Genomic DNA, 16,155 nt, shown 5'->3' on the forward strand with positions numbered 1-16,155 from the left:
CAATTTTGAGTCGAGTTTGCTGTTATTTGATAGAGTTAGCATATAGAAAAAGGTTTTTAGCATTTTGAAATGTAGAGTTTGTATTTATTTAACAAAATGTGGTTTTGGCCAGAAAATGAACTATTTGTCCAATTGTGTTGTAGCTGTGTTTCTGTGTTAAGAGTTTAGAAAAAGTACTTTAAGTATTGGTAAACGCTTGTTAGCAATTGTAAAACAAGAAACCCATAGCCATCAGATCTTTTTACTGTCATCTTTTTGTGCATTTTGCTTCTCTATGTGAATTCTTTTCCTTTCTTCTTCTTCTTTACATCTGTTCTCCTTGTCGATTTTCTTCTTCTCTTCTTCTTTCAATCTCTGCATGTTTCTCTCATTTTCTATTTTATCATATTGTTCCTGGAGTGCTCGTTTTTCTGCTTCGCTTCTGTTGCGCTCCTCTGCTGCTTTTTTCTCCTCTTTCAATCTCTCTAAATCACTTTCTTGTTTTAGTTTGTGAAGTTCTGCCGCCATTCTCGATTTTTCCGCTTCAGCTCTGGTGCGTTCATGCTCAGCTTTGTCAGCTCTACTACGTTCCCTATTTTCACCAGAGTTATCATTTCCCATTTTCAAAGTTTTGAAGATGGAAATCTGTTATACAAGATTAGAGAGAGAAAGAGAGAGAGAGAGAGAGAGAGAGAGAGAGAGAGAGAGAGAGAGAGAGAGAGAGAGTATATTAAAGAATTAGAAATCTGCAAAGTTAATTCATCACAAATGTCCTGTTATATGCTGTATGTTAGGGGTGTAAAATATTTACTATGACAATTCAGTAACGATTATGAAATTTGGTCAAGATTCGCAGAAACTTTGTCATGGAAACTATCCTAACTGCATATTTTCTTAGTTAAAAAATTCCACTTTTCACAATAACAGAAAATTGTATTTGTTTTTTTGTAGAAATATTGAATGCATTTAAAACTTTCAGTCTTTATCTTGCACTCACAGGCGTACATTTTATTGTGGTCAATAGATTTGTTATACGTCAACACAATAAACAAAACTGCTTTTAAGACATTTCATTTGTGCACATTTTACTGTTCCACATCTCTCGTGAAAGTGAGCATATAATCTGAGATTGTCTCAGCAAGAATTTTTTTTTTTCATTGCAAAATCTATTATGATTACTAGTAATTATAATAGATTTAGCAATGTATGAGTTTTCATTGTCAGATTGATGCATACGAAAAAAATTGTTTTCATATTTTTAGAACAGAGAAAGTTTACAAAATAGCATGTTGGGCTTCTTTGTAAAATAAGTTGCAAATCATACAATAAAATCAATTATATATAAAAAAAATTCTATTAGAGCATAAGTTCTAAACGTGAAAAAAAAATTATAATAATTGCAGAACTCTGTAAACACATACCTATATTTTTTCTAGATTCTTCAGTAGTTTTTGTGTCTTATCCCGTCCAGTTCTCAGGTACAGCTGCTGTGTGTAAACTGTACTAGAGTACTACAGATTTATAGAGGGCTGAGGTGGGTGTGGCAATGCTGTGATTGGACAGATCTGTCACGGATCAGCCAATGAGACTGCAGTGTTGTGAAGAACATTACAGGTTTGTTATTTTACATTACCAACAAGAAGGTCAAGAGTATCTTATTTAGTCTTTATTTTGGCCTGTAAATACAAATTTTTGTATTTTGTAAAAATTGCTTCAAGATTTCACTTGTATGTCAAGCACTCATATTTTGTTTCAGATTCACATTAATAAATGTTATCAAGTCAAGTCTTCTTTTTATTTAGAGCATTATACAATTCAGATTGTTTCAAAGCAGCTTTACAGGGATAAACAGGAAAATAATGATCAATGATGCAAACTGAGTTCAATTCTAAATAAGACAATAGTGTCATTATTCAGCTGAAATCTGTTCAGTGTTGATTCAGTTTTGGTTCAAGAATAATTCATCTTGGAATGAGTTTAATTCAGCTATTATCAGCTCTGCAGAAAACAGTGACGTCAACATCATCAATTCAGTTCTTATCCAATAATGTAAAATACTGCTGAATATAAAGTTTCCCAACTAAGCAAGCCAAAGGCGACAGTGGCAAAGAAAGAACCAAACTCCATCTGGTGGTAGAAATGGAGAAAGAAAGAAAAACTTTGAGGGAAACCAGGCTCAGGTAGTGCATTTTTCTAAGATACATTGAACAGAGTGGACCGTTTTTTTTGTTGTTGTTTTTTAGACATGTAGGTTCCTCTGATCTTAATGTTAAAAGTTAGTATTAGTTAATAAATAATTTGAAACCAGTGTGCATTTGCAGTATTTTCCACTTAGTTGATTTTTGGCTAAATATTAGGCTAGTGCTAATTCTCCAGCTACTACAGGGTCATGCTTTCAAAAGGTTGAAGCGTTGAAAGACTTTTATGGAAGTAAAATAATCTCAAATGTTTTTGAAATAAAAAAGCCTGTTGAATTGCACTACCTGAAAAAAAATAGGCATTGCATTAACCATGCTTGCATTTTAATGCATTGTATTTTTAGGGCTTGCATTTTTATGGGCTGGAATTAAAGATGGTTGAATATTTAAGCTGTGAATATTTCAATTAAAAACATTTCAAACACATTTTCATTATTAAAAAATCAATAATCCATATTCACCTTTCATATTTCACTTCCAAAATATTCAAACTGTTTAAAAATAGGCATTTTTCGGTCCATTTTATTTCTCTTTGCAAATTCGCTTCCACAAATTCAGTGGTTCAAATTCGACAGTAAATTCAACATTCATATCCAGGAACTGCAGGAAAAGCAGTAAATTGCCGAGCATACTCTCCATCTGCTGTTAGTCGCTCTCACCAGCAAGTGGTGCAAGTGCATGTTGTTGTCGACGAAGACCAGCAACAATTAGAGCAAACCAATCATTCATAAAATGAAAATGATTATCTGTGTCAGTATATATATGCGGAAAAGATGATAAACACACAAAAAAATGTGTCTATGTTTCATTCAATAACTTTATTGTAACTTTCCCTGTGTAGCCTACATGTTACCAGCTTTCTCTATGAACGGGATTATAATCGGTTTCCCTCAATACCTCATACTCAAGGCTTCCCCTTCCGTCGGGACCAAACACTTAACGTAGCTTAATGGACTAATACAGTGATATAAAAGACCAAACTCGCACCTTATTGGGGATATAGGCTACAGCCAAGCAGATGGACTCAGAATATGAACTTAACACTTGATCAATTATTACTAACACTTTCTCTTCTATTCTCTCTCTCTCTCTCTCTCTCTCTCTATATATATATATATATATATATATATATATATATATATAGATAGATAGTATATATATATATATATATATATATATATATATATATATATATATATATATATATATATAGTATGCCTACGTGTATTGCATTAGCTTATACTGGGAAGAGTCATATAGCAATTGCATATTGTTGTCCTCCTATTGTTAGTTTAACTGTAAAATCGCTTTGGATAAAAGCGCGTCTGCTAAATAACTAAATGTAAAATTGGTGTAACCCAGTAGAATAGAATTATTAATTTAATGGGTTATCTCAATTTATTAGTTTTTATTTAGTTCTAATCCAGAGCTAAAATGTGAATTAAATATACATCTCAGTATAGTATGTTTAAAGGTGTGTGTTCCTTTAAGTACGTTCGTTCCTATTTCAAGTTTGATTGAGATTTACATTTGAAAATGTGGCAAACCAACAAGTTAGGTGTTTCATTATTTTATTGGTTTATGTGAATAAGTCCCGCCCTCACTGGTGTTTGGGGTACCGTGAGTGGTTGTTCGAGAGAGGGGAGAAGATTTTGACAAGGCGGGAGTTCAGTTAGAAAAAGGGGAATGTGAAAGACGGACTTGCGGTAAGAGAGCGATTCGATTAATGATTTACAAGTTTAAAAATCTGGTACTGTAATGTAGATGGGGGGTAAAGCACGGATAATTCATTTGTGTTTATTTTTTGAGATCGCCGCGAGTGTTTTACGGTCTGTCAGTGTTGTGAATCTGCCGTTCAGGCGCGAATACATAAGTTATAGTAGCTGAAAAGTATTTATAGTGAAACAGATTTATTGTTGTAGATTAATAGTGCGGGCCCTGTGTGGGCTTAGTGAGGGCTTCCTGGGGGCTAAGTGAGGGCTGCCCGTGCAGGGCCAGCGCTAAGGGGCCAACGTTTTGCCAATGAGCAAATTCTCATGGGCCCTGCGCTGGCAGCCCGCTGGGGGCCCTTAGGCTAGCCCTAAGTGGGCCCGTAAAGGGCCCGTGCTGGCTTGTTTGCAGGGGCTGTTTAATTATCAATGCGCATATCTGCGCATCTGAACTGATAAGTTAATGCAACAGTCAAACGACAAGACTAAAGACTGTTAACGCAGTTGTTTCCTTCACAACGAGGGAGATCTTGAGGACCAGATAGCCACGTTATTTGGGGTTCCTCTGGCGGCGTGGGAGGTGCGGTTTCGTCGGCTGACGAGGGAGAGAGGGGACGAGGAGCTGCGCGAGGCCTGCTACAGGATTCCGGAATTGCTGTATGGTTGCACGTGGAATTGAGGTATCTTGGTTTGATTTGTTTTGTGCTCAGGAGAGTGAAGGGGCCATTTTTCAGTTTCCCGGCCACCACGAACACGAGCCACGATTCAGGCCTGCAACGGGGTGGGTTGTGTGAATGACTGGTGTGTGTGTGTGGGCCCACAGCATTAAATATTGGTTCATTTAGTATTATTCAGTGCACTGAAAATAGGATGTGAATATTAAGAGTATATTTTGTATAATCTGTGTGAGTTATTGTATGCATTCATCCCATTGAGGTCATTGGTTCAATCTCTACTGAGTGTATTTGACCTAGAGACTACTTTCAGTAGTTCTGGCAACTGAGATATTGCCTTTCTGTGTTTAAATTGTGTCAGATTTAATGGCAATGTGATTGTGTGAATACTTTACATTCTGAAATTCATTTTTTGGAGTTATTTTACATTCACTAACTCTATCCCAATTAAATCCTTTACTTTTTTGGTACTTCTACAAGTGTTTTATTCTTTCAAAAGTGTTTAGGTTGACTATATTAGTTAATGGCCGTGTATGTCAAGCACTGTTAGACAGCGGATCACAAGTGACGATTGTGTTTGAAAGCTGGTATTCCAAGAACCTGTCTGATGTGCCCATTCACCCCTTGACTGGATTATCCATATGGGGCCTCAGTTCTTCCAGTTATCCTTATAAGGGCTATATTATAGTGGATGTCACCTTTCCCGCCTCTGACACTGGTGTGGAGGAGTCACTGTCCATCCTGGCTTTTGTATGTCCTGAACCCCAAGGTCCTTCCCAGCTGCCAGTCATTATTGGTACCAACGCCAGTTTCTTCACACGCCTTGCTGCTCTTAGCCAGGATACAGAAGGATCCAGTGTTGCATGTGCTTTGAGAATCCAGACTCGACACCCTGCAATCCATCTGCCACAGCTGCAAAGGACTGAAACTCTTCCTGATTCACCTGAAGGAAAAGTCAGATGGATAGGACCTGGTAATTGCATAGTTCCACCAAGGGGAGAAGTGTGTGCTGTCTGTAAACTGGAGACTGACAAGCCTTTAAGAAAAGAGATCTTTGTGGTAGACACGCCCGAAGACGCTAGTCTTCCAGCTGGAACATTCATAACCCCAGTGGTACTCCCATCATCCGCAGTAGAAGGACAAAACATCCAAGTGCTGGTCCATAATGAAACATCCAAAAATATCTCCATTCCTGCAGGAACAGTAATTGCCAATGTATATCCGACTGACACACTCACCGCAAGTTCTGAAGAACAGAGCTCCCAAACAATAGACCCGAGCTTGTTTAATTTTGGTGAGTCGTCCATTCCTGAGGCCTGGGAACAGAGACTGCATCAAAAGTTGGCGACCAGAGGTGATGTGTTTTCTGTTGAGGAATGGGATGTTGGATTAGCTCATGGGGTTGAGCATCCCATCAGACTGAAAGACCCAAAACCATTCAGAGAACTCTCCAGACGCATCGCTCCTGCAGATATCGAGGATGTAAGACGTCACATCAAAGACCTGTCAGCAGCGGGAATAATTAAGGTGTCAAGGAGTCCGTACGCATCGCCCATTGTTGTAGCGCGGAAGAAGAGTGGGGCAATCAGAATGTGCATCGATTATCGAACGCTAAATGCTCGTACCATCCCTGATCAGTACACCACTCCCAGGATCGACGATGCCCTGGACAGTTTGGCTGGTAGTAAATGGTTTTCTGTACTGGACCTCCGCAGTGGATACTATCAAATAGCCATGGCGGAGGAAGATAAAGAGAAGACAGCATTCATCTGTCCCCTGGGATTCTTCCAGTTCGAACGCATGCCTCAAGGAATTACTGGAGCTCCAGCCACATTCCAGCGGCTAATGGAGAAAGCTGTAGGTGACATGCATCTCCTCCAAGTTATAGTGTACCTTGACGACATCATTGTGTTTGGGCGCACACTTGAAGAACATGAAGAGAGGCTGTTAAAAGTCTTGGATCGTCTGAGAGAGTGTGGCCTGAAAGTGTCAATTGACAAGTGCCAGTTTTGCCAGCCTCAAGTACGGTATGTGGGGCACATTGTGTCAGCTGCTGGCGTATCACCAGACCCAGCCAAGATTGACGCCGTAACACGCTGGAAAAGGCCCACTGACCTAAAGACGTTGAGGTCGTTCCTGGGGTTTTGTGGATTTTACCGGCGATTCATAAAGGATTACTCTGCCATTGTAAGGCCTTTGACGGAGCTCACCAAAGGTTACCCACCAACATCTGGGCAAAACAGAAAGTCAAGCGATGGCAAGAAATACTTCAGAGTATCTGAGCAATTTGGAGAGCGTTGGGACGACACCTGTACAACAGCTTTCCATAAAATCATTTACTGTCTCACACATGCCCCAGTACTTGTTTTCGCTGATCCTGCCAAATCTTATGTACTGCATGTAGACGCCAGTCTGAGTGGACTGGGTGCCGTTTTGCATCAGGAGCATTCTGGAGGACTGAGGCCTGTAGCCTATGCAAGCCGGAAACTAAGTGCCTCCAAGCAGCGTTACCCCATTCATCAGCTAGAGTTCTTGGCGCTCAAGTGGGCGGTTGTGGACAAGTTTCACGATTATCTATATGGAGCCCAGTTTGTGGTGAAGACCGACAACAATCCACTTACCTATGTGTTGTCAAGTGCCAAGCTGAGTGCGACGGGTCATCGTTGGTTAGCTGCATTAGCTACCTATAACTTCAGCTTGCAATACAAACCAGGAAGTCACAACATCGACGCGGATGAATTGTCTCGCTACCCCTGTGAATCGACTGCTTGCTCTGAATGGAAGGAAATACCCAAGTCAGGAGTAAGAGCCATCTGTAAGTTAGCAGTGGTTGCTGAATGTGGAGGTTCATCATCCAGACTGGTGGATCACTTAGGTGTTTTACCTCAGAGTATTCCCGATGCGTTCTCTTGTCCCACAGCTTTGGGTCTTGGTCAAATGGAACAGCTGACTAATGCAGAGTTGAGGAAAGCTCAAGAGGATGACCCCGTAGTTGGTGTAGTAAAGCAAGAAGTGGAGTCAGGAAGAATACTTACAGCTGCTAGGAGTTCTGATGCTACCATTGCTCTGTTACAGCGGCAGGGAGACAAGTTAAAGATAAAGAGCCAACTTTTATACCGAGTCACCAAAAGTTCCTGTGGTAGAGAAAAGACACAACTCGTCTTACCCGGAAAGTACTGGTCTACTGTGTTGCACTCTTTGCACAACGACTCTGGCCATTTGGGAGTAGAGAAAACTACGGAACTCCTGAAAGATCGCTTCTATTGGCCTAGAATGTCTGCATACATAGAGCAGTATGTTAAGGATTGTGGCCGTTGTGTAACGAGAAAAACATTACCCAAGAGAGTTGCACCATTGAATCACATAACCAGCAGTGGGCCATTCGACTTAGTGTGCATAGACTTCCTGTCAATTGAGCCTGACTCAAAAGGTATTGGTAATGTGCTAATCATAACAGACCACTTCACACGCTATGCTCAAGCGTTTACCACCAAAGACCAGAAAGCTCTGACTGTGGCTAAGATACTGTGTGACAAATTCTTTGTGCACTATGGCTTACCCTCTCGCATCCATTCAGATCAGGGTCGAGATTTTGAGAGTGGTCTCATAAAAGAGCTACTAAGCATGCTGGGAATCCGAAAATCCAGAACGTCTCCCTATCATCCACAAGGAGACCCACAGCCCGAAAGGTTCAACAGAACACTTCTTTCCATGCTTGGTACGCTGAATCCTGCAGAGAAAAACAGATGGAGTCAACACATTAACAGATTAGTACACGCTTACAACTGTACTAAGAACGACGCAACTGGGTTTTCCCCATATTATCTTCTGTTCGGAAAAGAGGCTCGTCTGCCAGTGGATGTGTGTTTCGGGACTTCGCCTGATGGAAAGGAAGCGGGTAGCCATCGACAGTATGTGAAAAAAATGAAATCAGAGTTACAGAGAGCATATCAGATAGCCACCGAAACTGCCCAGAAAAGTCAATAAAGGAACAAACGGTTGTACGACAAGCGAGTGAAACACCAGAGTCTGACAGTGGGAGATCGTGTGCTGATAAGAAATCTGGCCGTGACTGGAAAGAACAAACTTGGAGACAAGTGGAATTCTGTTCCTTACCTGGTGGTGGAAAAGCTAGAGAACTTACCGGTGTATCGCCTGAAACCCGAATCCGGCATGGGAGGTGTAAGAACTTTACACAGAGACCACCTCTTACCAGTTGGGGACCAGGTGAGGTTGGCAGATCCGGGACAACCAACGGAAGTTTCTGCTCCGCCGGAGACCAGGACAAGATCTGTGGAGAGAAAACGGAGAAGAGGTTTGGGAGAAAGGAATGTGGCCCTGACAGGAAGTGAGTTGAAGAACCACTCTGAAAGTGAAGAGGATGATCTGTGGTATTACTACTCGGATAGGGTGGAGAGACAGCCCAGGACAGAGTGTGTTACACGGGAGGAATCTACAGTGGAGGAGGAAACTGTTAGCCTTGGAGGTGAATTGGATAGTCCCCTTGTCGAAATGGCAGAGCCTATATTCACTGAAGAAGGACCTGGAGAGCTCTCTGATGAAATGGGATATCCTGGTTTAGAAGGGGGAGAGCCTGAAGTAGTTAATGCTGCTAAAGAGGTAGTAGAGACTGTCCATTCCCGCCCAAAAAGAGACATAAGACCAGTAGTCAAGTTGAGCTATGATAATCTGGGCCAGCCCACTAACCGACCCTTAACTCTGGTTCATAGAGGGTGGTCATAAATGTAGAGGGTGGGGAAGAGTCAGAAACGAAACCCTGTAACACTATGTGGTGTCACCCTATGGCACAGTGTGCTCGTTGTAGTAAAGTAAACTCTTATACTGAGCCTAAAGTTACCATTAAAGTGCTGAGAAGTAATCTCATGGGGTCATGAGATGTTTAGAAGGGGGAGCATGTAACCCAGTAGAATAGAATTATTCATTTAATGGGTTATCTCAATTTATTAGTTTTTATTTAGTTCTAATCCAGAGCTAAAATGTGAATTAAATATACATCTCAGTATAGTATGTTTAAAGGTGTGTGTTCCTTTAAGTACGTTCGTTCCTATTTCAAGTTTGATTGAGATTTACATTTGAAAATGTGGCAAACCAACAAGTTAGGTGTTTCATTATTTTATTGGTTTATGTGAATAAGTCCCGCCCTCACTGGTGTTTGGGGTAACGTGAGTGGTTGTTCGAGAGAGGGGAGAAGATTTTGACAAGGCGAGAGTTCAGTTAGAGAAAGGGGAATGTGAAAGACGGACTTGCGGTAAGAGAGCGATTCGATTAATGATTTACAAGTTTAAAAATCTGGTACTGTAATGTAGATCGGGGGTGAAGCACGGATAATTCATTTGTGTTTATTTTTTTAGATCGCCGCGAGTGTTTTACGGTCTGTCAGTGTTGTGAATCTGCCATTCAGGCGCGAATACAGGCTGTTTAATTATCAATGCGCATATCTGCGCATCTGAACTGATAAGTTAAAGCAACAGTCAAACGACAAGACTAAAGACTGTTAACGCAGTTGTTTCCTTCACAACGAGGGAGATCTTGAGGACCAGATAGCGCCCCAAATACCCGCGTTATTTGGGGTTCCTCTGGCGGCGCGGGAGGTGCGGTTTCGTCGGCTGACGAGGGAGAGAGAGGACGAGGAGCTGCGCGAGGCCTGCTATAGGATTCCGGAATTGCTGTATGGTTGCACGTGGAATTGAGGTATCTTGGTTTGATTTGTTTTGTGCTCAGGAGAGTGAAGGGGCCATTTTTCAGTTTCCCGGCCACCACGAACACGAGCCACGATTCAGGCGTGCAACGGGGTGGGTTGTGTGAATGACTGGTGTGTGTGTGTGGGCCCACAGCATTAAATATTGGTTCATTTGGTATTATTCAGTGCACTGAAAATAGGATGTGAATATTAAGAGTATATTTTGTATAATCTGTCTGAGTTATTGTATGCATTCATCCCATTGAGGTCATTGGTTCAATCTCTACTGAGTGTATTTGACCTAAAGACTACTTTCAGTAGTTCTGGCAACTGAGATATTGCCTTTCGGTGTTTAAATTGTGTCAGATTTAATGGCAATGTGATTGTGTGAATACTTTACATTCTGAAATTAATTTTTTGGAGTTATTTTACATTCACTAACTCTATCCCAATTAAATCCTTTACTTTTTGGTACTTCTACAAGTGTTTTATTCTTTCAAAAGTGTTTAGGTTGACTATATTAGTTAAGGTGCGTATAGATTCACCTGTAGGCATTTAGTTCATGAATCTGGAGCGCTGTCCTACTTCGTTACAAGGAAGACAGGTAGGAGGCGCTACATTGGCTTGACATTGGACATTCGCACCTTTAGGGACCGTATCTAAAGTTGCATAAAACATATCGAAGTTAGAAACGTGTATACCAATGTCGTATACACTGTAGATTACTAAATGTGCGAATGTCCAACGTCAAGCCAACTTTATGCCAGTCTATCACTGGGAAACGCTCAGCATTAAGCTTTAAGCGTTTTTCTGAGTCTATCTGCTTGCCTGCGAGTTTGGTATTTTATATCACTGTAATTAGTCCATTAAGCTGCGTTGTCCAGAAGGGGAATCCTGAAGTATTGAGGGAAACCCTAATAGCCTGCATGCAGCACATCGCAACAATATAGAGTTAAGGCAACTAAACAACCAAGAGAAATATATGTCAACCTCAAAAATGTAACATTGGATCTGTACATCCGCATCGGGGAATAACATTATAATCTCGTTCACGGTAGAGAAAGATGCATGTAGGCTACACTGGAAACGTAACCGTGAAGACACTGAATTTAACATAAAACAGCCGTCATAATAATCACAAATACACTTACATTGCTGTAAATGAGTTTTATGAATGAATGGTTTGCACTAACTGTTGCTTGTCTTCGTCAACAACATGCGCTTTTGCACCACCTGCTGGTGAGGTCGACTAACAGCAGGTGGAGAGTATGCTCAGCAATCTACTGCTTTTCCTGCAGTTCCTCGATGTCAATGTTGAATTTACTGTCGAATTTGAACCACTGAATTTGTGGAAGCGAATTTGCAAAGCAAAATAAAATGGACCGAAAATTGCCTGTTGAATATTATAGGTTGTATTTTTAAACAGTTTGAAATGTTTTTAATTGAAATATTCACAGCTTAGGCCTAACTATTCAACCATATTAAATTTCAGCCCGTAAAAATGCAAGCCCTAAAAATTCAATGCATTAAAATGCAAGCATGGTTAATGCGATGCCTATTTTTTTCAGGTAGTGCAATTCAACAGTAGCCTAGAAATCTAGACGCACCCTAGCTGCAGCAAAATGTATTTTGCAGCCAGGGGGGTCTAGCAACTCTCAATAGAGCATCACAGTGCCGGAAGTAAGAATGCAATACAATTTCTCCTTTGACAGTTGGGGTATAAGCCATTAAAACGTAACCATACATGGCAGACTACGGCTGTACTAATTGTATATGCTCATATAAATGCCAAAAGTTCATGGGGCACTAACCTTGTTTTGAGATAAATGCCTTTTATTCGCGATGTCTTGGATAAGTACTTCATTACCCACAATCCTGAACAATCCCACAATCCCACAGTGATGCATCTGATTGGTGGAACTCGTGTAACTGTCTGGTTAAACCCCACGAAGGTCCTTGAAGACTGAAGATGTCCATTTCTGAGATAGGTGGCGGTAATCAGTAGCCTGACGTCGTCATACTCAGATTCTAGTCAGAATGTGAGTCTGATACTGCTCCATTGAGCTTTGATTATGGGGCGTGTTTCAACCGAATCAGGAAGGAAAATGCCTCTGCACTCAATTGGATAGACCTACAACCAATCAGAGCAACGGAGTAAGTTTTCATTCATGTTTCCGATCGACAAATGCCTTGATCGCGGTTCTCTGTTCTTCTTTTAAAATGAATGCACTGTCGATATCTTCTATAACAGACGCGATGGCGGAATCTACACATGATGTTTCATAAACAAAGTTCGGCAGGAGCACGTTCACATAATCAATCCAATCAACTTGTCATCAAACACCGTGTCTACCCTATCAGCATGAGAGGAAACATATATTCACTCTGTCAACTCACCTAACATTCCTTGACAGTTTTCAGCATCCCTCCACTCACTCTCGGCCTGTTCTTCCACAGCCAGGAATACGGGGGGGGGTACTGGGTTCGGGCCGAATACCGAGCCCGGAGCCTCTCCTCGGACAGCACGTCAAATATGCATTTATTCTATCTGACTTATTTGTAAGTGTGAACTCGTGAAATCTCAATTCTCCAGCGTCTGTCGTCTTTGTTGTTAACGAATTCAACCCAAGCGCTCGTTGGTGACGTAGATGATTACGTTGCTCATCTGTCCATCATCGTATAAAGCCCGCCCTGACAATTTGATTGGTCCGAACAATTTTTGTTCGGGCATAATAGCTCCTCAACGGAGCGAGTCCAGACCGAACTTCCAGAACAAAAAAATGTGTGGGCGGGGCTAAGTTCGGCTGGCATCCAGGCTAGGTAATCAGGGGCGTAGCACCAAATTTTGGGCCCTGGGTACAAACCATCTTGCTGGGCCCCCGTACCAAATACCATAGTGATACCAATGGGTTGGGTATTGCATTTTTATCATAACATTTCATATCATTATCATATCATTAACACTTAAAATGTCAACAAAATAAGCCACACTCTGATTAAAATAAATGCAGACTATAGAATCACAGGGTACACTAACCGCCAAACTAGACATTCAGTCTTTGAATTATGTTTTAAAATAAGTCATTTTCAATCATTATGATGTGCATTAAACAGAGAACAATCCTGTACTTAATGTAAGAGCGTGCGGTCGCTAATTTGCATAACAATGTGGTAAAATAGGCGCTAACGATCTGTGTTTTCACGGGTGTTAGGTTTTGACAATGGAGGGAAATATACAGTGTTTTCATGTAAACTTCTGACTCTGGGGAGAACTGCAGCAGAAGAGGAGACAAGCTGCGCAGCTGCCTGGAGTGGCAGTGTGTTGAGCTCCCAGCTCCGCCTCCGTCTTCTTCTCACTCCGTTATTTACCCAGAAACATTGTTTGCTCGCTATGTAGGGTGAGATACTATAAAGTATTGGTATATTATTCAAATATAGTACAAACAAAATATATGCTATTCTACCTGGAGTAGATATTTATGTTAAAACAATGTCAATGCCTGATGATGCATTTGGAGCTCACCTTTCTTTTCAAAAACTGAGTGAGCAACTGCTTGTCCTCATTTGCCTTTCTCTCTTTAATCTTCTTTTCTTTTCTTTTCTTTTTTTGAGCCTCTGATTTTCCTTTCTTAAGGAAAGACATGACTCTTCCCCTGTCTTCCTAGTTCCTATCACGGCTCGCGCCAGCTCCTGTCTCATCAACTGATTCACCGCAGGTCCGCAGCAGAAGCACCTGCGGGTCGTACCATTTACTTTGATTCAAGAGGGGTGGTGGGGCCCTGCACAGCATGAAAATTACTTTTTTTTTATATACCAAACCAGTGCCTAACTACAAGTTTAGTTTTGCACAGGAACTTTTTTATTTTTACATAAATACTATTCAAATGTTAGTGCATGTATATGTATATATACATATACACATATACATATACACATGCCCCCCCAAAAAAAAAAAAAAACTATATGAGTGCGGATTAGAACTCAGAACCTCTGACACGCTTGGCAAAAATTCTACCACTGGACCACTTAAATACACACATAATTTTCGTCGGATCAACATATAATAGGCCTCATTGAACGACCACTTAAACCCAATATTAACATGCTTTAGACATATTTTATTTGTTATTTATACTAGTACCCTATTGTGATGATTTTTCACGACCCAGATTTTTTGGTGCCCCCCCAAGCACTTGGTGCCCTACGCGCAGTGCGTGATGTGCGTGTGCGGAGCGCCGGCCCTGCCCCCACTCCCCGTCTCGGGCCCTTTACCCCCCCAGTCCGACGCCCCTGGCGGTAATGCACATATTTGTTTGCGATCCGCCATAAAACAAAAACAAGACGAAGACTGAAGATCGCCGCGAACCGCCAGATCTGCACCCGTGAGCCGTGGTCCACCAGCCTTGCTATTCACTATATAAAATTCACTGGAGGAAAAAGTTCGTCAGATTTGGAAGTCGCTCAAAAGGCTCTTTCGCGGTTGTGGCTTCAGTCGACTTCAGTGAGGCGCGGTGGTTTATGGGATGAGTAGTTCCTTCGCTCGGAAATGAAAATATGTACAGTCTTGTACCTTTGACTTTTTTGTGATTTTATCTTCGTTTTTTCACTCGAATTGATATGTTGTATGCTTATGAGTTCAGCCATAGCTGGTTATCCTCAGACATGCTCTAAAATTCTTATTCGTATTTTTCAAAACGTCAATGGGAGAAATGAATGGGAAACTTACTTCCGGCACCGAAATTCTCTCGGGCTGTGGGCGGGACTGTGATTCTCTATAGTCTATAGACCTTTTTGCTGCAAAAACCTAAATTGGGTCAGGCCAGTCACTCTGTGTATAGAGTCGGTGGGTGGGCTTAATAAAATGACGACAGAGTTGCGACGGTTCCCTGCTACTTGAAAACAAAGAATGACGGCTGCTGGAGAACAGTCTTTTGAATCGGCTTTGGCCGCGACTCTTTAGGACTTGGAGTTAAGTTTTTCTTTGAGAAAAGAGCAAAGAACAGCACTTAAGTCATTCTTAAAAAAGGAAGATGTGTTCGTAGTTTTGCGGGCCAGATATGGCAAAAGTTGAATCTATCAACTAGCTCTGCTGTTGGGAAAACACTCTGGTTGGTTGAAGTGCTGTCCTATTGCATGCAGAGGGAATTTGAAAGACAGCCGTTTATCCCGCCCCTCGGATTGAGCCGTGTCAATGGTGAGTTGCCAGACCCAACATCTTGATGTAGGTCTGTCTTGCCAGGCTAATTCAACAAGCTTTTTTACAAGCCACCAGAGGATGCCAGTTCCACTAAAATAGACCCATGAAAACTCCATTGATTTCTACCACATGAAATGCATGCAATGAAACATTGAGACCCAAACATTGATTATAAAACATTCTCGGTCTCCTAGTTAAATGACTGAGAGAGAGAAAACAATCAACATTACAATAAAAGTTCTTTATATTTCTGGAAATATATGTGTGTGTGTGTATATATATATATATATATATATACACTGTATGTGTATATGTGTGTATGAATATGTATGTGTATATATGCATATATATATATATGTATATGTGTATGTGTATTAGGCTTGGGCGGTATCCAAATTTTGATACCGTTAAATCTCCTCCCTATTTTACCGGGGTATACGGTATTACCGTGACTAATTAAAAATTATGACATAAGGCTCAGACAGTGTCACCAAACTGTTGGCGTGTGCCTACACCGTTCAGAAACTGAATACCAGATAATTATGAGTGCGAGACTTGACTATTTTTAATATGTGGGCCGTTATAATATGGCGGCGCCAAATAATTTTTAACGCAGGTGCTGAGGGGGTGCTAGATAATATAAATACTATTAATAAATAATAAAAAATGGGACACTTAATATATAATATTTAATTCT

General features: G+C 41.0%; 1 protein-coding gene across 2 annotated transcripts in view; it reads right to left on the bottom strand.

Moving 5' to 3' along the window:
• Nucleotides 1–238: 238 nt before the first annotated feature.
• The window catches only part of LOC307161698 (uncharacterized protein), a 117,447-nt gene continuing 101,530 nt past the window's right edge, over nt 239–16,155 (bottom strand). Inside the window, exons 1-2 of one of the 2 annotated variants that reach the window (XR_013821785.1) lie at nt 1,401–1,655; nt 239–624 (exon numbers count right to left, since the gene is read on the bottom strand). The gene's annotated coding sequence lies outside the window, so the exon portion shown is untranslated. Of the gene's footprint in view, nt 625–1,400; nt 1,656–16,155 lie in introns of those variants that run through there. The other variant, XM_079876579.1, reaches the window with a different exon arrangement.

This window comes from Squalius cephalus (assembly GCF_949319135.1).
Source record: "Squalius cephalus genome assembly, chromosome: 7".
NCBI classification, from domain to species: Eukaryota; Metazoa; Chordata; class Actinopteri; order Cypriniformes; family Leuciscidae; genus Squalius; species Squalius cephalus.